Source organism: Aethalodelphis obliquidens, unplaced genomic scaffold (assembly GCF_003676395.1).
Source record: "Aethalodelphis obliquidens isolate GAN/ISIS:26980383/991018 unplaced genomic scaffold, ASM367639v1 scaffold21, whole genome shotgun sequence".
In the NCBI taxonomy this organism is placed as follows: Eukaryota; Metazoa; Chordata; class Mammalia; order Artiodactyla; family Delphinidae; genus Aethalodelphis; species Aethalodelphis obliquidens.
The window spans coordinates 19,701,937-19,723,432 of record NW_020837965.1 but is presented as its reverse complement, the minus strand read 5'-3'; the positions used below and the strand labels follow the sequence as shown (position 1 = coordinate 19,723,432).

Genomic DNA, 21,496 nt, shown 5'->3' with positions numbered 1-21,496 from the left:
AGTGGGAAAAGGCCATCAGCCCAGAGCTTTTGCTTCTCCGTAATGGGAAAGAGGCATTCATCTTGAACAACAACAACAAAAAATCCTCTTCATTAGACGCCAGCATGGCTCTGTATGCAGTTGCCTCCTGGCTTAGTTGCTGCTATTTTGCTATGGACCAGAAAGCCCCATCAAACCACTTTGCTATCGTTGTGTGTTAAGTAAGAGTCAATAAGGCCATAATAAAGGACTTTGCCTTTCTGGGTTTATACCATTTTGAGAATTTGATGAGTGTTATGCACCCCCGTCCTCAATTCACATAAAATCATAACTACAAAAATGTTTAGTATAACTTCACGTATTCTCTGTCGCTTTTACAGCCAACCACTATGCGTGGCACCAGGTTAAAAATCCCTGACTCTAAAGGGGACCAAAAAAACCCACAAAAGTCCCTTGAATGGTTTTTAAAAATATCGGTGACCTTATCCCAAGGCCAGTCCATTAAAATATGAACTTTGTGTTGCAATCCGATCAAGAAAAGAGATTATGGAATAAGATGGAAGAAAAGGGGCAGATAATAAAGAGGAGGAAGGGGGGGAGCGGGGGGAAGGGGGGGAAGGGAGGAGACCTGGCACAGAGTGACTGACAAGTGCTGGGAAGAAATGACCTGGAGGGTGAGACATACGTCCTGACAACTTGGACTGACTTGGAGTCAGATGCCCAGCTCCTGTCACAGTGACTTAGATTCAATTTGCTGTTGAAGAAATCCTCCATCTCCAGTCACTTGGGGATGTCTGCCAGCCCAAAACACAGCTGTGAGCCTGCGCATTCTGCCTGGCCAGCCACCAGGGACACTTGGAAAGGACACTAGTTTTGTCTTCATGGAGAAAAGAACACTAACCTGACAATGAGAAGAGCTGCTGCTTGCTAGCTGTATGACCCTGGGCAAATCCCTGCACTTCTCTCAGTCTCAGTTTACTCTTCTGAAAAATGGGAGCCATTACCCCTTGTCTGGCCTGCCTCTTGGGACTGTGATGAGGTGCACGTACTTTACAGACTGAAGACGCCAGGTTGACATAAAGAAGGCCATTAGTCAGTGGGGTGATGGTTCATGGGCCTCAATAGACGTAGTGTCCGGAGTCATGGCACCAGCGCCTGGGACACCTTCTCCTCCAGGGCAGGAGGCAGCTGGGCTAGAGGACCTGGAGTAATCTTCCACTTTGTTCTGAATCATTCTCAAATACAGTTGATTCTGTCTGTCCACTTCCATCTGCCCCAGAGTTGAGAGATGGCCTCTCTCTTCTCCCACCAGCTGTCTGTCCTGCCTTCCATCAGCTCACTTCCACCTGGCACCAGCAAGAGCTTGCCAAATGCTTGTGGCACTGACTGCCCTCCCAGAGACTGTGCGGATATGATGCCACGCTTGGTGCCTGTTGTGCCCAATCTCTAGAAGGCATCTCTGGGGATGAGTGGGGTTATGCTTCTCATGTGGCAAAGCCACTGCCTTCAACCTATTTTGTGAATGTTTACTACATGGTAGGTGCTCTCTGGGGACGCTGAGGAAAGATGGGGTAGTCTCTGCCATTCGGGGTGGAGAAGGAACCAGCGACTGTTGAGTGTCTTACATGGGCTGAACACTGTATGCACACTTTTCTAATCCCTGAAACAATCTAGTGAGGTCACATAATCCCCATTTACAGACAAGGGACATGAGGCACAGAGAACATAAGTGATTTTCTTAAGATGTGCAGCTGCTAAGAAAGGGAGCCAGCTTTGGTCTCCCTGGATCCAAACCCCATGCACTTTTCTCTGGACTGAGTTAGCTCACAGTCAGGAGGGGAGGGGAGGGGAGAGAGGTTTGTAATAACATCAATAATAATAGCTCACAATTGTTGTGCATGTGTTATGCACCAGACACTGTGCTAAGTGTGCTATGCAAACTTCACATGGTCACAGCTCTTCCGATATTCACAATACCACCATGTGGTTTCTATTTATAGCTCCACTTTACTCAGGAGATAACTTAGACACAGAAGGTTAAACAAAGTTTCCCAGTTCCCACAGAGGGAAAGTGACAAATCCAGGATACAAATGCTGACAGTCCGGGGCTACGCTTTCCTCATCAAATGGCTAATCACTCTGTAAAGTGGTGAGACTCAGTACAAAGGAGTTCAGTGCAAGATTCTCCCTGTAATGCTTCATTCCGTGTGTCACCTTGACTGGGCCATAAGTGCCTGTATATTTGGTCAAACATTATGCTAGGAGTGCAGGTGAGGGTGTTTCTGGGTGAAATTAACATTTGAATCAGCTGTCTGAGCAAAGCAGATTGCCCTCCCCAGTGTGGGTGGGCCTCACCTAATCATTTGAAGGCATGAATAGAAGAAAAAGACTGAGTAAGAGGGAACTCCTCCTGCCTGACTGCCTTTGAGCTGGGACATGAGCTTTTTCCTGCTTTCGAATGGGAACTGAAACATCTGCTCTTCCTGGGTCTTCAGCCTGCTGGCCTTCAGACTGGGACTACTCCACCGGCCCTCCTGGGTCTCCAGCTGGCCACTGCCAATCCTGAGATTTGTCTGGGTCCATAATCAAATAAGCCAATTCTTATAATAAATCCACCTATCTATCTATCTCCTGTTGGCTCTGTTTCCCTGGGGAGCTCTGATTAATGCACACTTTCTCTCTGATGCCACAGGCAGCAGCCTCCAGGCCGCATTGCCTGTCCCTGACTCATCCCCAGCCACCCCCATAAGGGCAAGTTCCAGTCTTCACTGGTGGGAAAAACTGAGGACCTTTCCACAATCTCTGATTTCAGGTCTCCCAGCTCCTCTGACCTCAGCCAATCAAGTGACATTTACTGTCTTCCTTGGATGTCTGCTGTTTCTGAACTCAATTTAGCAGGAAGGCAAGAGAAGGAGAAGATGCAACTCCCTGCTCTCGAGGACTGGCTGGTGAAAAGTGGAGACAGAACACCCCAAGTGAAGGCAGGGGAGTGTTGAGTGAGGATTAGGGTGGAGTTTACCCATCTCAAAAGTCCAACTGGCGCCAGCTGGTACTAGTTATGATGGGGAAGGACCACTCTTGCATCCTTCTGATGGGGAAGGGCCAGGGGGAGGGATTTTACCTGGGTCAGAGGCAGGAGATACAGCAACCCGGAAGGACTGACTTTCCACTGCAAACGGCGGTCCCTGGTCTGAAAAGCAGATGCAGTGACAGCAAGCACGAGCTCACACAGCAAAAGGCTGGGGGGTGATAGTGTCAGAGTGAAAAATGGCCCTCGCTGCAGCTGAGCATTCAGTGCTCCCCGAAGATTAACCAGTCCTTGGCCATATTTGGAACGAGACGCAGACAAGGCCACCTTGCAAAGCCCAGATTGTAAGTATAGGGAAGGCCCCCTCCGAGGAAGGCCAGAGATCCTCTCAGCCCTGGCCCCTTCTACATCCCTCTTCTGTCGGGAAACTAGGCAGAGGCCAGCAGCTGCCTCAGCCGGCCAAGGGAGAAAGGACCGGGTTGGCTGTTGAGAAGGCCTGGCGCTCCGTGGAGGGAACATGGCCTGCCCCAGCCAGACCGGATCAAGCTCCTCTCTCTGAGTGCTGAGAAGACCTTAACTTGGGCTCTCCAGGACTATTTCAGGCCCCTGTTTTCTTTGAATTGCATAGAATACCAGAGATGTCAAGCCCCCACTGCAAGATGGAGAAACCGAGATGGATGACCCCCTGACCAAGTGAGGAGCCCTTCTCTTTATTTTAATCCACCGTGGCATTCATCATGCTGGATGGACCACCTGCTTACCACATCCTTCAGAGAGTCCACTGTCTCTGCCCATCTCTGAATTGCCAGACACTAGCAAGGAGCCTGGCACAGAGCTGGTGCTTCGTAGGTTATGTGTTGAGGGAATGAAGGAGTTGGTAAGTGAATGAATGAAAGTCTAAATGCTGGGGCGCGGGGTGCCCTGGGCTTGTACAAGCGAGGAAGGGCAAGCTAGCCGTTCTATAGCCATTAGATTATTGATGCTGGCTTGAGAGTGGCTTAGCCTGGAGTGTTCTGCTGCCTTTTGAGTTGCCTGGGCATGAATGGCTTAGAAGCCAGATCTTCCAGTGGTTTTCTTGTTTCCTCTCCTGGACTTGCTGGAAATGTGGGTCCCTCCATGCCTGTACCCATTGAAGCCCTCTGATGACCCCCTTGGTTTCAAATGGTCCAAATCACTCCAGCCACCTCCATAGGAACCAAAAAGCAACTGGTTACCAGGAGCTTTCTGACACTGTTTGCTTTTGAAAGGAATTTGGTATGCTGCCAACCTATTTGCAAATGGGCCCAGACATTCATCCACACACAGGCATTTTCAGAGGGCCAGCCACAGGCTCGGCACCATGCAGGGTTCCAGGGATCAGGGATGAAAGGCCCAGGTCCAGCCCTCAAGGAGCTCACCTCCAAGTGGAGAAGACAAATTATTATCATGTGGGGAATGTGTGTAGGATGGGGCTTGTGATGGGGCACGTGAGAATCCAAAGAGCGATTGTCCCAGCCTGGGGGAGAAGAGAGGATGCACCCACAGGAGGAGACACTTAAAGAGCACGTAGGCATTATCTGACAGATGAAGACACGGAAGGGCATCCTGGCTAAAGGGCTCCGCATCTCCTGGATGCTCAGAGCCACGAGAGGATCTCTGGGGAACTGCCGGTGTCAGTCTGCGTGTGCAATCAGGGATGACGGCATGCAGTAAGAAGGGAAGGGCGGATGGTCAAAAACTAGGCAGGGTCCAGAGCTGGGGCATCTTCAGTGGCATAAGAAACAGTTTGGACCTTTATTCTATGGGTTCCAAAGTGCCCTCGAAGAGTTTTAAGCAGAGAAGTAGTGAGGTCAGAGTTATGTTTTAGAAGGATCTCCCTGCCTGGGATGTTGAGCTTGAAAGGCTCAGGGCAGTGTCTGACTTGTAACAGGTTCTCAGAAAATTGGTTCATCTGATACCTTCCAGCCCCTCCCCTCAGCCTTCTTGGTCCTAGTTTTATCCTCCCCTTTCCCCTGGTACCCTGGGCCCCTTCACACATTTACTCCCAACTTCTGCAGTAGCCTTTCCCCTCCTTCCTGCTCCAGGCTCACTGAGCCTTTCCAGGTGAGTGACAGGGAAGGATGGAGAAGAGGAGGCTTAGATGCTGTATCTGGAAAGTTAATAGGGCTGTGATCTAGACCAGCGGGAGAGAAGCCAACTGATTTGAGAGACGGAGACTAATAGACGCGGTTCCACACTAATACATTTCCTTGAATCCACCCCCGCTGAACCACTAGCTCAGAAAATAAGGGCTGTCTCGAGAGTTGGCCCAGCGGGATCACTGTGCACACAAAATCTTTCTGGTGGAGGAGGACCAATGGCTCAAATCTGCTCTAATGAAACAGAACATTTCCTAGTAAAGAAAGGAGAAAAATCCAGAACAGCCTTTGATTTTGTGCTGAATTCACAGTCGAAATGCTCGAGCAGAGGCAGCCGCTGAGCCCTTGGGGAGAAGGCTTGAAATTGCCAGAAGAGCAGAAACCATCCAAGAGGCTTGGCAGTGGCAGTGATGACGTGGGGAACTCAGATGTTCTGTCCCTCGCCAGGCGCTCAGACTGCAAACTGTCCCAGCGATGCTCTCAGCACAGTCATGGGGGACAAGCCAGAAGGACCGCCACACGTTCTGTCCACCCAACAGGTCTCTGGGGGTGTCGCATGCTGGCCCATGTGACAAGGCTTTCGCCCTCCTGCTGAGTTGACCTTAGTGCTTCTAAGCTACAAGATGATATGTGCAGAGCACGGGGTGCCTCGTAAGCACCAATAAATGAAATTTCCCCCAGGCCTCCTGCCGCTGAAGGTTAAAGTGCGATGCGCCAGGCTGCAGGGCACGTGAAATTTGTTCTTTGTCTCTGCTTGGACGGGTCCTGGCTGAAAAGAATTATCCTCCGGTTCATCAGTCGTGCTCTGAAAGGTCAGCCTCTGCCAGTGTTCAGAGAACGTTATGAGCACGCTTGTCACATCCCCCTAACCTTAACCCTAACCCTAACCTTAACCCTAACCTTATAGGTCTCTGAGCCCTGAGGCTTTCCCTGGACCAAAATGCTTCCTTTGAATCTGTGATTGCTGGTCTTGTGGCCTTGAGAACCCAGGGAGACCTAGATGGTAGAGAAAGTCCTCTGACTGGGAGAACAATGCCTGCTCATACCACAGGGGTGGGCAGAAACTTGTCAACTCGAACTGGGCAGGCGGCTCCACTGGCCAGGCAATCTGTCCTTGCAAACATGACTGCAGAGGCAGGGTGGGGTAGGGGAGCAAAGCAGGGACATTTAGGTTGTATAGCTCAGTCTCTGACTTGGGCATGTGACTGCCCTCTCTGAGCCTGTTTCCTCATCTGCAAGGTAGGGGTAAGGGCGCTCTTCTCACTGGGTCGTTGTGAGAAGGAGCTGAGATCATGGGCATAAAGGGCCTATAGAGTATTTGGGACCCGGAATCTGCTCAGGAGATATTGGTTCCATTAGTTTATCTCCCCGACTTTGCTCCTTCCTAAGGAACCACCCCCAAGCTCAAGTCCTCTTTGCAAGGAGCCAACCTCTGCTAAGTTTCCCATGCCCTTTGGGGGTGCCGGACTCCTTCCTTGTTGATGCTCCTAACGGCCTCCAGTGACTTGTCCTGTCTGTATCTCACAGGTGGGGTCTAGACTCACTGTCACTACTAAGATGACCGCCCATCAGTGCATCCTCTCCTCCAGGTAACTTCTGGGAAAACAGTGGCTCCCACATCCCTTATCTTCATCAAGCCCTGGAGAAGTAGGGGCACACACCAGAGCAGTATCCGCAACGTGACCCCAGCCTAATCCTCTTATTCATCCCTACCAAACCCAGCCTCTCATTGCCCCCTGACCCACCCCATGCTCTCCTGTCTCCTGCCTTTGTTCTTGTAATGCACAGCCCCACAAATGCACGCGCGCACACACATGCACACACACACACCTGTGAAATTTCTCATCTCTGTCTCAAAGGCTCTTCTGCCCCGTGACCCTCAGCCAGCACCGTGGTTGCAAATCTTTCGAGCACTGAAGCCACATCTCCTTTAGTCAACTCTGTTCATAGGTTTTTGAAAGACTTCAGGAAGAATTTCTTTATTCTCCAGCCACATGAAATGTCTTTCTCCTTGTACCCTTATTAGTCTGCTAGGACTGCCAGAATAAAATACCACAGGCTGGAAGTTCTGGCTATGAAGTTTGGCTGGAAGTCCAAGATCAAGGTGTCGGCAGGGTTGGTTTCCTCTGAGGTCTCTTCCCTTGGCTTGAAGATGGCTTTCTTCTTCTTTGTCCTTACTTGGCCTTTCCTCTGTGCACACACATCCCTGGTGTCTCTCTGTGTGTCCAAATTTCCTCTTCTTATAAGGACACCAATCATATTGGAGTATGGTCCACTCTAAAGGCCTCATTTTGACTTAATCACATCTTTGAACGCCCACCTCCAAATATGATCACATTTTGAGGCCCTGGGGATTAAGGCTTCAACATATGAATTTTGGAGGGCGGATACAATTCAGTCCATAATATAACACTACGTGGATTTGTGATTCTTAGAACCCTTGGTCTTGAATTAGCATCATCTGTATGCTTATTCCATCTCCTCGACCAGACTGCACTGTCCCAGAAGACAGAACAAAAATCCAACTCATATCTTATGTCTCTGTTTTTTCAGTACCAACAAATGCTCCACTTCCCAAATCTCAATTTCAGGCATACCATGTATGATGGTTAATTTTGTGTACCAGCTTGACTGGGCCATGCGGATCCCAGACATTTGGTCAAACATGATTCTGGGTGTGTCTATGAGGGCTTTTTTAGATGAGATTAGCATTGAATGGGTAGATTGAGTAAAGCAGATTGCCCTCCCCAGTGTGGGTGGGCCTCATTCAACTCATTGAATGGCTGGTAAAGAACAAAAAAAGCTGATCCTCCTGAGAGGAAGAGGGAAGTTTGCCTGCCTGACTGCCTTCCATCTGGGCCTTCAGACTTGAACTTGGACTGGAACTACACCATCAGCAGTCCTGGGACTCTAGCTTGCTGACTGTGGATCCTGAGACTTCTCGATGAGCCAGTTCATTGTAATATGATATGTTGAGATATATATTCTATTATTATTCATAATAATATTTTATGATATATATGTGTATATCTCCTATTCATTCTGTTTCTCTGGAGAACCTACACTAACACACCAAGCTTGGACGACCCACCACCTCCCTTCTTCCCACTGACTTGTTCTGAGACCATCACTCCAGCACCTCCCTGACCCACTAGGACCCCACCCCATTGCCCCTCCCATCTTTCACCGTCCATTCCCTTCCTGTCCTCCTATTCTTACTTCCCCACCTTAGAATCCAAGGTTCCTCACTATAATGACTCCCTTGGATTCTCAGTTCCCTCTGCTCACTCTCTCCTGCTAAAACTCCAACCCTGCTTAAATTCAACTCTCTGCCTATCCCTGTACATTATTAGAAAACGTAGCTGGGGAAAAAAAAAAAACTAACAACGAAACACTAACTGTGCTGAGTCCTATCACTTTAAATTTTGATCATAAACCTCAAGGCTGCCTTTGGAACTGTCCAGCGATCCTATTATATGTCCACAGCCAACTCATGGTCCCCTTCCGAGATCCCATTCCTCGTCTTTTTCTTCGTCTCCAACACCCTACCCCATCCACAGCCATTATAGACTGAAAATATGTGTCCTCCACCAAAATCCACATATGCCCTAACCCCCAGTGTGATGGCATTTGGGATTTGGAGATGGGACCTTTGGGAGGTCATTGGGGCTTGATGAGGTGATGATGGTGGGGTCTTTATAACTGGATTAGTGCCCTTATAATAAGAGATACCAGAGCTCAATCTCTCTCTCAGCACCGAGGCAAGACCATGTGAGGACACAGCAAGAAGGTGGCTGTCTGCACACCAGGAAGTGAGTCTCACCATGAATCAAATCAGCTGACACCTTGATCATGGACTTCCCAGCCTCCAGAGCTGTGAGAACTAAATTGCTTTTGTTTAGGTCACCCAGTCTATGGTATTTTGTTATGGCAGTTGGAGCAGACTAAGACAACAGGTGCTTTCTTCTCTTATTTTGTTAACAGCTTTATTGAGATATAATTCACATACCATACAATCCAGCCATTTAAAGTCTAAAATGCAATGGTTTTTAGTATAATCACAGAGTTGTGCAACCATCACCACAGTCAATTTTAGAACATTTTCATCACCCCAAAAAGAAACTTTATACCTATTATAGTCACTTCCCCTTTCCCCTCCAACCCCCATCTCAGCCCTAGGCAACCACTAATCCACTTTCTGTCTCCATAGATTTGCTTACTCTGGACACTTCATATAAGTGAAATTATATAACTTGTGGTCTCTGGTGGTGGCTGGCTTCTTTCACTTAGCATAATATTTTCAAGGGTCGTCTATGTTGTGGCATGTATCAATACTTCATTTCTTTTTATTGTTGAAAAATTGTCCCTTATATGGGTATACCACACGATATTTTTTCATTTTGCCATTCATCAGTTAATGGACATTTGGGTTCACTTTTTGGCTCTTATAAATAATGCTTGAACATTCATGTACAAGTTTTTGAGTAGACATATGTTTTCATTTCTCTTGGGTATATATGTAGAAGTGGGTTTCACCTACTATTACCCTGAGAAACTAACATAAGAGCAATAAGAAAAAAACTACTGAATCTTCCCACCTCAAAAATCAACCAACCTGTTTGCATTCATCCTGTTATCGTGGAAGAATTGGTCCCGGACTCATCAACAGTGGTCCTTTCCAGCACACACCAGGGTTCCAAGCACTTTCCTACTCAAGGACTTTGTTTCTTCCAGCATCATTGTCTCTCCAATGTCACCACTTTTTCCTTCTCTACTGGACCGTCCCCATCAGCACACAACCATGCTGGAATGTCTCACAAATTAAGAACAGTTCTCTAGACCCCACATTCACTTCTAGACACACCCCTGCTTCTATGCTCCCGTTTATACGAAAATCACTCAGGAGTGATCTGCTACCACCTCTGCTTCCTTACCTTTTTCCCACTAACATTATTTGAGTTGAGCTATCTTGCACTAAGACTCTCATCTTATTCCTTTCACTCTAGTTACATTGATCTGTTTTCTGTTCCTTGAATGCATCAAGCTAATTCTCACCCCAAGGCCTTTGCACCTACTCTCCACTCGGCCTGGAGGGGTCTTCATATGACTTGTTTCATTACTTTGTCTCCGCTCAAAGGTCACCTCCACAGTGAGCTTTCCTGGTCAGTCTCTCCAGAATAGTCCCTAGAATCATCTCTCTCCCTCTAAGTGCTTACATGGCTTTATTGTTTTTCTTGTAGGGTTATCTAATTCCTTGACATTATCTGTTTAATTGTTTATTAGTTTATCAGCGCATCTCTTTCCCCAGAAGTTCATGAAAGCAAAGCCTTTATCTAGTTCATCACAATGTTCCCAGTGCTTAGAAGAGTACTTCACATATAATAGATACTCAGTAAAGTTATTTGTTGAAGAACGAACATGTGGCTGTGTTATTCACAGCAGAGCCTGATGCTACCCACTATAGTTTTGTTCAGCTGGGACGACTACAGGACATGGTGAAATCAGAACTCCAGGAAAACCCAACAGTTCTAGGGTCTAGAACTAGGTTCTAGCTCTGGCTCTGTCACTAGCTGTGATCACGGGTGAGACACACTCCTGGTACGAGCCTCTGTTTTTCCATTTGTCGAATGACAATGTCAATTTAGATACTCTCTGCTTCCTTCCAGCTTGGATGTCAATGAACAAAATTGAACTGAGCCACTCTAAAGGCATTTCAGAATCAGCAGGAGAGGTTCAAAGAAAGGGGTTCAGCAATGCCCTTCAAATGACCCCACATCGTCCTAGCTGTCTTGGCACCTGTGGCGGCAGCTCTCATTAATGGGAACAGCACCTTGGGTGGGCACCCTGAGTCAGGGTGGCATTGAACTCAGTGGTACCCAGGGAGAACTATAATGACTCCAGCCCTTCTAGAGGTAGAGAGTCACACACACCCAGCTTTTCTTGCTGGCTTATCCTATTAGTCTTGAAGATCACGAACGGATTCACGTCGCTGCCAAGAAAGCTTTTGCCCTATAAATATGGCTCAAGAATGCAGGTCAATCAGCTCTGTGTCACATCTTCAGAAAAAAAAAAAATACAGTGCTTGGTTAGAGTTTAAATTCTGCAATTGCACTCCACATGTCACTTAAATTTATTTGCTATGATATCACCACCAGACTGCTATTATAATGGGAAGGGATCGTCCGTCAGCGTTGTAGCGATCACCTTCAAGAAAAGCCACAGAAAAACGTCCTGATTCTCCTCATTAAAAACTGTAAGTCCTGAGCTTCTCCCTGTTCCTGCTGACTTTTCAAGTCCTTCTGCTTGTCAAGGGAGTCTTTCAAAAGGATGGACTCCAGAAGGGCCAGTGCTTACATATGTAGAGAACTCTTCTGTTTGCAATGCGCAAGTTCACTCATTATCTTCTTGGCCCTAACTTGGGTCTCTCACTGTTGTGGCCTCTCCCATTGCGGAGCACAGGCTCCGGACATGCAGGCTCAGCGGCCATGGCTCACGGGCCCAGCCGCTCCGCGGCATGTGGGATCTTCCCGGACCGGGGCACAAACCTGTGTCCCCTGCATCGGCAGGCGGACTCTCAACCGCTGCTCCACCAGGGAAGCCCCATTGGCCCTAACATTTGATGTGGGGTATCCCTGAGTCCTGAGGAAATGTCTTTGAGTTTCAGTTTTGTGTCTTCTTTACTGTGCGGCCTTGGGAAAATCACTGCCCTACCCTGGGCCTCAGTTTCCCCATCTATAATATGAAAATATTCACTGAGTTCCAATTAGGCATCCTCAGACTCCAAGAGATATTCGAAGGTTGAAATTGAGATTCAAGTGCTGTTTCCATATTTCAAGATGCCACCTACATTTGCCCATGATCAGGCCACACAAGTTAATTAAAATGTCAAGTTTCTTTGCTTTGGGATGGAACGATACCAACTCAGGTGGTAGTTTAGATTCTCACACATGGTTTAGAAGCTCTTATTGGCTGCAAGTGATATTACAGAATATCCTGGATATTATTTTATTGCCTACATGTGTCTGACTATTAGAATGGAGAGAAAGAATTAACTGCTTCTGACCTGCAGGCTTACAGTAAACACCTGCCAAAGGAAAAGGTGGGTGAAGAAAGAGTGTGGTGTTTCATTGTTGGTGCTGAAAATGAGCTCCTCCCCCATCTCCACTCCCTAAATGATCTCTGAGATTCCCTTCCTAGCTCTAAATTCTATGATTCCAACATTCGTATTCATTTGAGGATGCATTTTTATCCCTTAGGGAAACATATTGGAGAGGATATTGCTGTCTGTTTGTTTTTTAAACTAGCCCCTTTTACAAGAAAGTTACCCCTAGGCACAAGCATAAAGAGAAGACAGTTCATTACAGTCTGTACTACAGATGCAGCAATGTCGAGGCCCTGAAGTACGCCACCAGTTTAAAGAGATATGTCTCATATCATGCCCACAAGTTCAACAGTCATTGCGCTGAGCAAACACAAAAGACAGATTCTACCAGGGGCCACACTCTGTCTTCAAGGATGTATGGATGAAACTGTGAAACACGTTGACAATAGGGCCCTAACCTCAGAGACTGAGTAATGTGATCTTTGGCAAGTCATTGACGTTCCCTGGACCTCAGTTTCCCCGTCTGCAGCATGTAGGAGGTGTATTACAGTGGATGCCACTGTGTGTATCCCACCAGATCCCCTCTGCTTCTGCAGAGCCTCCGTCTCCCCCCTGAGTGCTGGCTGCTCACAGCTCATAGTTGCCCCCTCTCTGGAGAACTGCCTTCAGCTGAAAGAAGCCGCTTCTTTTGGAAGGTTGTATCACAAGCCCCTCACTCCCTGGAGTGGGGCAGCCGATAACACCCTGATACTCCGGCATAAAAGTCAGCCTTTGCTTCAAGCTGGGACCAGCTCTGTGGTGCAATTGACATCCCTGGGCTCCCCGTGGACCAGATGGGAGTTAGATGTCAGTGGAGGACACAGCCTTGCTGCCTCCCCGAGCTGTTCCTTTTCCCTCATTCCCTTTCTCCTAAGACATCTACTTCATTATACTGTGTGTCCCGGAAGCCCTGTCTCGGGCTCTGCTTCCAGGAAACCAGAAGTAAGGCACTAATGCTTAAAAAAAATCCTTACACGTGGCTGATTCTTCAAATATGCTAGAGGAGGGCTTTCTGGAGCTGGCTGGACTTCCCCAGAAGCATTTTATCACCATCCTTTCTCAACAGGAGGTTTTATTCCCTGGCCATTATTCTCTCCTCTTGAAATCCTGCAGTTCAGTCTAACCAGCCGGTGAAAATCACTATGGCCTCTACCCCCTCAGGCTCCTCTGTATTTGCTTCCTGTGTTCATCCCATTAATCTTCCCGGTCAGCACTCCAGCAGGTACAACTTGCTCCCTGACTCTCCAAAACCTGTTTCTCTAGGAATGCACTCATCCCTGGTGAAGTGGAGAGAGTGCTGCCCCTGTTAGCACACGGCCAGGCCACGTCTGTGTGTCCTGCTCCTGTTTCAACCTCGGTTTTATCCTTTTTATAAAACAAAGGGCGTGTGTCAAATCAGTATTTATGGGAGTGTGCTACCAGGATCACACGCCTGCAAATACTCTGAAAAGCTGTGATGTAAGATCACTTTTGCTTAATTTCAGTTCGTCTGTTCCCAAGGGAGGCTTTTATGGCTACAGAAAAACCCATTTTGAGACAATTCACTTGATTCTCCATGACCTTAAGGCCCAATCACAGAAGATCCTCAATGCGAGGCTGACGCATTTGGACTTCATTCTTTAGGTCACCTTTCCCCACACTGTACTCCGTGAAACACCTTTTCCACAAAAGAAAGGGGAAGAAGGTTTCCAAACAAGCTTGGAAACAGGGAGTCACTCCCGCTTTCTGGGAGTTTCACAGGAACATTTGTACTGGAAGGGCTCTGAGAGGTCCAGCTGGGTGGACACTCGCTTTGGGTTGCTCTGCCCAGAATTCCCAATATAATTTGGGCACAGAACCTTTGTTCCAAGAAACACCATTCTTGAGGAGCTATGGTGCCCTGGAACACCGCTTTGGAAACTGCTCTGGGGGGAGACACATTCGAAGGTTTTCAGCCTGGTAGGGCATATACTGAGGTGTGTGTTTTAAAATGATCCACTGAGAGCTGTTGCAAAGAAGCTGGGGAAGCTGAGGCTGCAGGCTGGGAGACCAGTGATGGAGTTGTAATGGTCCATGTGACGGACACTGGGACCTGAGCCAGGACGGGGTGGCAGAGGAAGCCAGGAGGAAGAGGCAGACGCAGAGACACAGAGAGGTAGAAGGATCACAGCCTGGGAGCCCGGTGCTTTGCCCCTCACTGCCGTGGGGTTTTCAGTTCTCCGGGAGGGGCTTGTTCCAACTGCCCTTTTGTGTCTCAGCCCTGCTTGCCCCTGCGCTGCCATGGAGGAGCATCAAGCCTGCCCTGAGGGTCTGTTCTCTGCAGGGATGATGAGAACCATGAATCCTGACCTCTGGTTCTGCCCTGACACGAGCAACCCGGGACCACTGTCCTGTGTCATTGGCCTCTGATCCCTCATCTCGTCTCCTTGCCTTAACGCTCTGTCTGCCTGCGGTCCTGACCAAGACAGTCTCTGGGCTCAGGATCCAGCCTGATGCCCTGAGTTCCCATCAGCGATGCTGACATCCACCTGCCTGCTGGACTAGCTTCTGAGTGTTCAGTTTCTAGTCTACCAAGTACCACCCTCTCTTAATGAATCCTGCCAGCAACGCTTGAAGGAGATCATCTTTTTTCCATTGTATGGATTAGAAGGGTCAGTAACATACCTCAAGGTCTCACGGCCAGTGAGTAGGGGGACCAGTACTTACACCCCACTTTAGTTCCAGGTCCTGTGCTCTCTTACAACAATTCCAAGGTGCAATTAAGTCGATCAGTCTCTCTGCCTTCCTCTGTCTCTTTGTCTGTCGGTCTCTCTCCGTTTCTCTTTTTCATCCCAAAGAGCTGCGCAATCTGCTGGGTCTCCCTTTGCATCCTGATGGAGCCGCAGGGATTCGAGGAGACCCACACTCCTCTCAGAGTCTGTCTTGGGGAGGCTTTCAGAATGCTTGACTCTCTTAAGCCAAAGTCCAGAGACTCCTGCCAAGTGAAATTAAGTAAACGCTGAGTGTTGCAAAACATTCAAAAATTGCTCCTCTTCCCAAGATTTTAATAACTCCCTGGGATGGGATGGACCTGCTGCCCCCCATGTGGCTGTATGCAGAGTGATTACTGGGCAGGCCTGGCTCTGTCCCAGGGTCTGGCCTCAGCAGGGATCGCTGCTTTTCAGCCAGGCGGCAAATCCTCCCTGGGCCTACTACAGGCTTGCACAGCACACCAGGAGAAAGGAGGGGCAGAGAACCAAACTCCCAATATAGGTGAAACTTTCCACTGCTTGAGCTGTGCACATTGGACTCCACCAAGAACGCAAGGCCATTCCCCCCAAACATTGATGGAATCTGTTTGAAGAATGCTCTGAGTTTACCAAGAACAGGACGAGGATGGAGCAGGGGAACCTTGGAGGTCACAGCAGAAGAAATGGAGAGCCAGTGTGGGAGTAGGGAAGGCTGAGGGATGCTGTGTGTCCGGTGCAGGGCGTGGGAGGTGGAGAGCCTGAAACTGCCGGAGTGGAGAGTGGACGGAATGTGCTAACCGCAGGCTGTATCACCTGCTTACCACTTTTTAAATATCAGACCCAGGCTAGCTTGACCATCACTGCTGCTCCCATCCACTGCTGCCTGAGTGTAGGAAACCACAGGAAAGCAGTTCTCCCAAGCAAATGTGAGCCATATATTTGGGGATCCCTTAGCAAGTGCAGGAGCGTGTGCTGGAGTGAGTACCTGGCTATAGATGCGACTGTGACCACATAGGCAGCTCACAGTAGAGCCAGAATCCCTGCCTGGGTCTCCTGACTCCCAATTACATGTTCTTTTCAGGGTACCATGCCATCTGCTATTCTTAGGTCTTGGAAGCTGGCTAAGTCTCCCAAGCCCCGCTAGTTCTTCTTCAGTTTTGCAAAATAGCAGAGTCTCTAGGAGGTAAATGAAATCCGCATGCTTATGGCTCATGCATTCCTACACCAGGACACTGTACCAGCCAGGCCCCTACCTATCATCATCATCACTTACTCTCTCTCACCCGCAATTGGGGTTCATGATGATGTTGCCTTCCTCTAGACCCTTTCAAAATGCTGCTGCCCCATCATTTTGGTCATGAAAATGCCTAGTTTAATGGCCAGTGGAAGCAGTAGGTCTGTACCCTTTGGGAGTCAGATGAATTGGAGAAACCCCCTGGCTAGTGGCCTTAACTTTCAGCTGGGTCACCGTATGTCCAGTATTGAAAGCCAACACCGAGTGGTTTCAACAGACACTTACGGAGCATCTATTATGTGCCAGATATTACCCTTGAGATAAAGGGACGAGGAGCTCCCAGACATGGAAAACTACTAAATGCAATGTGATAAAGTCAACAATAGACATAAGCTCCAAGCGTTAAGAGAACCCAGAGGAAAGCAAAGATGACTGCATGGGGCTGAGAGGCTGTGACAGGGGTCTGGTCGAGAAACGCTGGCGGCCTGAGCTGTCCGTGGTGCTGTAAATGGAGAGAAGCAGAAAATTTGAAAGCCATGAAAAAGGTGGACTAGATAGGCCTTGAAGATTTGCTAACTCTGGAGGTAAAAGGGTGGCTGGGCGGCGGGGGCAGGTCCATTCCCTGGGAGAGGAAACCCAGCGGGGGAAGACTGGGGGCAGCAGAGGGTTTTATGCCACTATCAGATCAATTTATTAGAATAACGTCTGCACCACTATTTGAAACGACCTACTCCCTTCTCAGTCTGTCAAACCTCCCCCCCTTTCTGAGTCCGGCTCAAATCTCACCTTCTCTGGGAAGCTTTCCTTAAGCACAGCGGGCCCGTCCTTCCTTGCTTGGGGTCCTCTCGGTGCTCTGCTTACCCATCAGTAACAGCATGTGGCCTTCCTGCCTGGGGACAGGGCAAGCCGTGTACAGGTCTGTCTTTTCCCTGGGGCCTGTTTTTCTCCCCCTCATGCTTCTCCCAGCGCCCAATGCCTCATGCAGCCCATAATAGAATGAATAAATGAGTGTTACATTAAACCAAACCGCAGGGCTTCTGCTTAGCCAGGGCAAGGAGCAGCAGCAATTTCTAGAGCCCTCAGCGGAAGCTTCTAGAAGGAACCAACATGCAAGATACAACAGCCAGGCAGTAACTCCTTTCTCTGATGCACAAACAAAACCGGGCTTGGTGAAGGGAGCCTGGTTCCATGTCCGCCTCTCCACCGTCTGCCTCCCAGGTCTTCACTCTGTGAACAGGGCTGGGCTCTAAGAGGAGGTGACAGGCGGCTGACTCGGGCCAGCCATGTGCACAGTCTCAAACCTACTTCTGTGGCAGGCGGGATTTGCAGTCTGGATTCAGGCCTCAGGGAGCCACGCTGGGCCAATCTGGAGCAGTGAGGCTCGTCTTCCTGCATCCTCACCTTGGTTTTCCCCGCCCTGTCAATGAGACCATGCCTCCCTGTCTCTGAACACCCATCTGCCCCCATCAGCTTCCTCTTTCCAGTGTCTGCAGAGCCCACAGATGGGCAGCACAGCCCTTGTGCATCACCCTCATATCTGCAGCCATCATCAGCTTTGAACTCTGCTTCTCACATAGTGTTACCAGCCATGCCATTCAGCAAGAAACCTCAGAGCATCCTTTAGGAAGCCAAGCCCGGGGCCAGGCACCCCACAGGAGCGGGAGGCCATATGGAGCCCATCAGAACTGCCGTGACCATCATGGGGTCTGGCACACAGGAGGTGCTCAGTGGATACTTGCTGAATGAATGTTGGGTGCCTGAATGACAGTGCCTGTTCTGAGGCAGCCCAGGATCCGGCAGAAGAGGTGCTAGACAAGGGGGCTAACTTGGGATCCGTGGTGAGACCACATGATCCACAGATTCTGCTACACATGAGCTGGGTGACTTTGGTTTCCCTGCGCCTCTGTTTGCTCATCTGTGAAATGCAGATATTTACGATACCAGGTTCATAGTGTTGAAAGGATTAAATGAGATGACAGAGGAAAAGTGTATAGCATAGTGGCTGGCACAGACCAAGCGCTCAGGAGACTCACTGAGAGTCAATGTATAAGTGAATGAATGAATGATGTCTAACGTGGGACAGAGTGCTACAGGAACAAGGAGGATTTGGGGAGCTCAGTGGAGGGGAGGTGTTTGACCAGCGGGCAGAGCACTCCAGGTTGAGGGCGCAGTCCAAGCAGAGGCAGTGAGATGGGAACATGCAGGACCACATGGGGAGCAGGTGGCCTGGGCTGGGCCAGGAAGGGGAACAGTGGGACATGATGCTGAAAGGAAAGTTTGGGGCCTTAACTGCCAGGCTGGGGGCCTGGCAAAGGAGAACTTAGCCGTGAGAGAAGGGAAATAATGCCCAGAGCAGGAAGCAGATGATGCCCAGAGGGCTACAGAGGGAGCCAGACACCAGCTCAACTCCTTCTGTTTTATCCAGACCTTGTGCAAGCAAAGGCACTCTGATGAAGGTGCACTAGGGCCACGGGGAGAAAGCCTTCAAGGCCGCTACCGTTTGCACATCAACAAGCATTACTAGATTTACCGGATCCTAGGATATCTGTAAAACAGAGGATTTCAATGTCCGTCTCATCCAACGCTCCTATTCTATAGATAAGGAACAGGAGGCCCAGAGAAGAGAAGAGCTCTTGGACCACTGTCCCCTGGAACCTGGATATTTCCCTTTACCCTGATCTCAGGATCAGCAATTTAAACCCATTTTATCAGCCATTCCAACACCGATGATAAAAACAGGTATTTCATCCTTGCTAGGCAAGGTAAAGTTACCTACCCAAGGTGCTATAACTAATGACTGGTAGAGGCTGTCTTCAAGGCAGCATGTCATGAGACATTCATTCACTCATTGAGTCACTCATTCACTCATTCATTCATCACGTGTTGATTATGCATCTTCTCTGTGCTGCACACTGTTCTGGGTACCAGAAACTGCAGGTTTGGCATCAGACTGCAGGCTGATTCTGGCCCTGCCTCTCCCATCTGTGTGTCCTTGGGCAAACCACATCATTGCTCTGAGCCTTCGGGTTTCTCATCTGTAAAGTGAGGACCCAGTGCAGAATTCTTGGAACTGCATTCAGTATTAAACAGATCACATGCATGGGAAGTGAGGTCCTGATGCCAGGTGCCAGCCCCGTACATGCTACAACACTCCTCACTCTTATACATTTTTTTGCTGTCCACCTGAGCTCCGAGGGAGATCCCATGCTCTGGGGACTTAATTGTTTCCATCTGATAGATACCATGGGCCATAGAAGCTGACAGTGGCAACTGGCAGTCTGACATTTTGAGATGTCGCATCACCTTTTGGAAGCATTTTTCCCCGCTCTGTGAGATGGGAAGCCCAGCCCACGCTGTGGGCAGAGGGGAGAGAGCTGTGACAGCAGAGGGAATGCAGTGACTGCTAACATGCTGTCACTTTCCATCCACTGCCGTGTTCAAGCATCAGAGCATTGGGTTGAAAATGCCAAGCAATCTCTTCCCCAATTCATCAAAGGCCACGGTGGCTTGGGGAATAATTAGAAGAGATGCTGAAAGCAATTGCAAATATATTCATGCGATGATGGAACTGGGACTCCTGCAGGTCACGCTTTCTCCTTTCCTTCCACCTCGTCATATGATGGAGCACTTAGGGCCCAACTTCAAGGCACTTAACCCACCGGGGCCACGGCTTCTTTACCTGGGAATAAGGAATCTATCTGGGCTTATTATGATGGTTAAATGATGGGGTAAGTTGTAAGTTTTTGTGTTGGAAGAATCCTTGGAGCCATGGTTAGACCCACCTGGGGAGCTATTTTAAAAATACCTTTGCCTGGTACCTCTGAATAGCTTTATTTAGTTGGTCTGTACTGGGGCCTGAGCTCTGAGCTTTTTTAAAACTTTCCAGGTGATTGAAATCCGCAGCCAGTGTTGAGAATCCTGACGTTGAATCTGCCTACTCAGACTTTTTAAGCATGGCAGTGACATAATCGTATTTATGCCTTGAAAAGATTTCTCTGGGGTCAGTGTGGAGACTGGGTGGTAGGCATGTACAAGGCTGGATTCAAGGAGACTGACTGGAGCCCTCCTTCTGTACATATGGTCCATGGACCAACAGCGCTGGCCCCTCTCGGGATATACCCTGCACTGCCGGTGAATGAGAACCTGCATTTTAACCAGACCCCAAGCGATGTCTGCACGCATTCCATCTTGGGGAGGGCTGGATCAGAAGGATATGCGCTGCGAGGGTCCAGGCTGTAGACGTTGATGATCACACCCCGGGCAGGAAAGTGGGTGTCATAATAGGAGGAACCACATAGGAGTGGAATTGAGAGGGTATGATGGTGGGGCTTCCTGTGGGGATTTAGAGAGACGAGTTGAAAACAAGCATACATTTCTTGTTTGGACCCTAGTGGAGAGGATGGGATCTCTGTCTGCAGGTCTGTGGGGAAAGGCTGATGAGTTGTGTTCTTTAATTCAACTATTTTTGCACAGCACCTTACACCGATAATTGTCTTGTATCTTTCACGCATTATGTAGTAAATAGCATCTACAAAATGTCCTCACTCTGGTATAGTCAGACAATGAGTTTTCCATTACAAGTTTTCACATTTGGAAACAGGCTTGGGGGAGTTAAGTGCTGGCCTCTGGTCACACATCTTGGAATTGGCAGAATGAAGCCTGAACATGGATCTTCTGACTTCAAATCCTGTGTTCTTTTCCAAGACTGTTCCAAGCATGTTGTTTGTTCTTTTCTGTTGTGCCCATTGGTCTTTGTTGTGATTGTTCGTATATTGCATACGTGTCCACCTACGTCAGCATAATTGGGTCTCTCATTAATCATGTGTCCTTTCAAAGACAACAAGGCATATTGACTCCTGGTGTTGAATTTCAGCTGAAAGAAACATTGCTATCCAGGAGCACTGTCATTGGTTCTGAAAAGATACATAATTTTTTTTTTTTACTTTATTTATTTACATATTTTAACATCTTTATTGGAGTATAATTGCTTTACGTTCTTGTGTTAGTTTCTGCTGTATAACAAAGTGAATAAGCTATATGTATACATATATCCCCATATCCCCTCCCTCTTGCGTCTCCCTCCCACCCTCCCTATCCCACCCCTCTAGCCGGTCACAAAGCACCGAGCTGATCTCCCTGTGCTATGCGGCTGCTTCCCACTAGCTATCTATGTTACATAATTTTTAAATGCTGTTAATAATAATAAAATTATAATTAAAATAGTACAAACAGTTAAGCGAAGGCATCAATTCTGTGTTCTGCAAGCCTGGTGAAAGTGGACAGTAAGAT

At 48.5% G+C, this 21,496-nt stretch overlaps 1 long non-coding RNA gene across 2 annotated transcripts in view; it reads right to left on the bottom strand.

Annotated features, from left to right (window-relative positions):
- Positions 1-21,195, bottom strand: part of LOC113627633 (uncharacterized) — a 31,087-nt gene extending 9,892 nt beyond the window's left edge. Inside the window, exons 1-3 of one of the 2 annotated variants that reach the window (XR_003435632.1) lie at positions 17,315-21,195; positions 16,994-17,097; positions 14,951-15,218 (exon numbers count right to left, since the gene is read on the bottom strand). This is a non-coding gene — a long non-coding RNA (uncharacterized LOC113627633). The remainder of the gene's footprint in view (positions 1-14,950; positions 15,219-16,993; positions 17,098-17,314) is intronic. The other variant, XR_003435633.1, reaches the window with a different exon arrangement.
- Between the last annotated feature and the right edge of the window lie 301 nt (positions 21,196-21,496).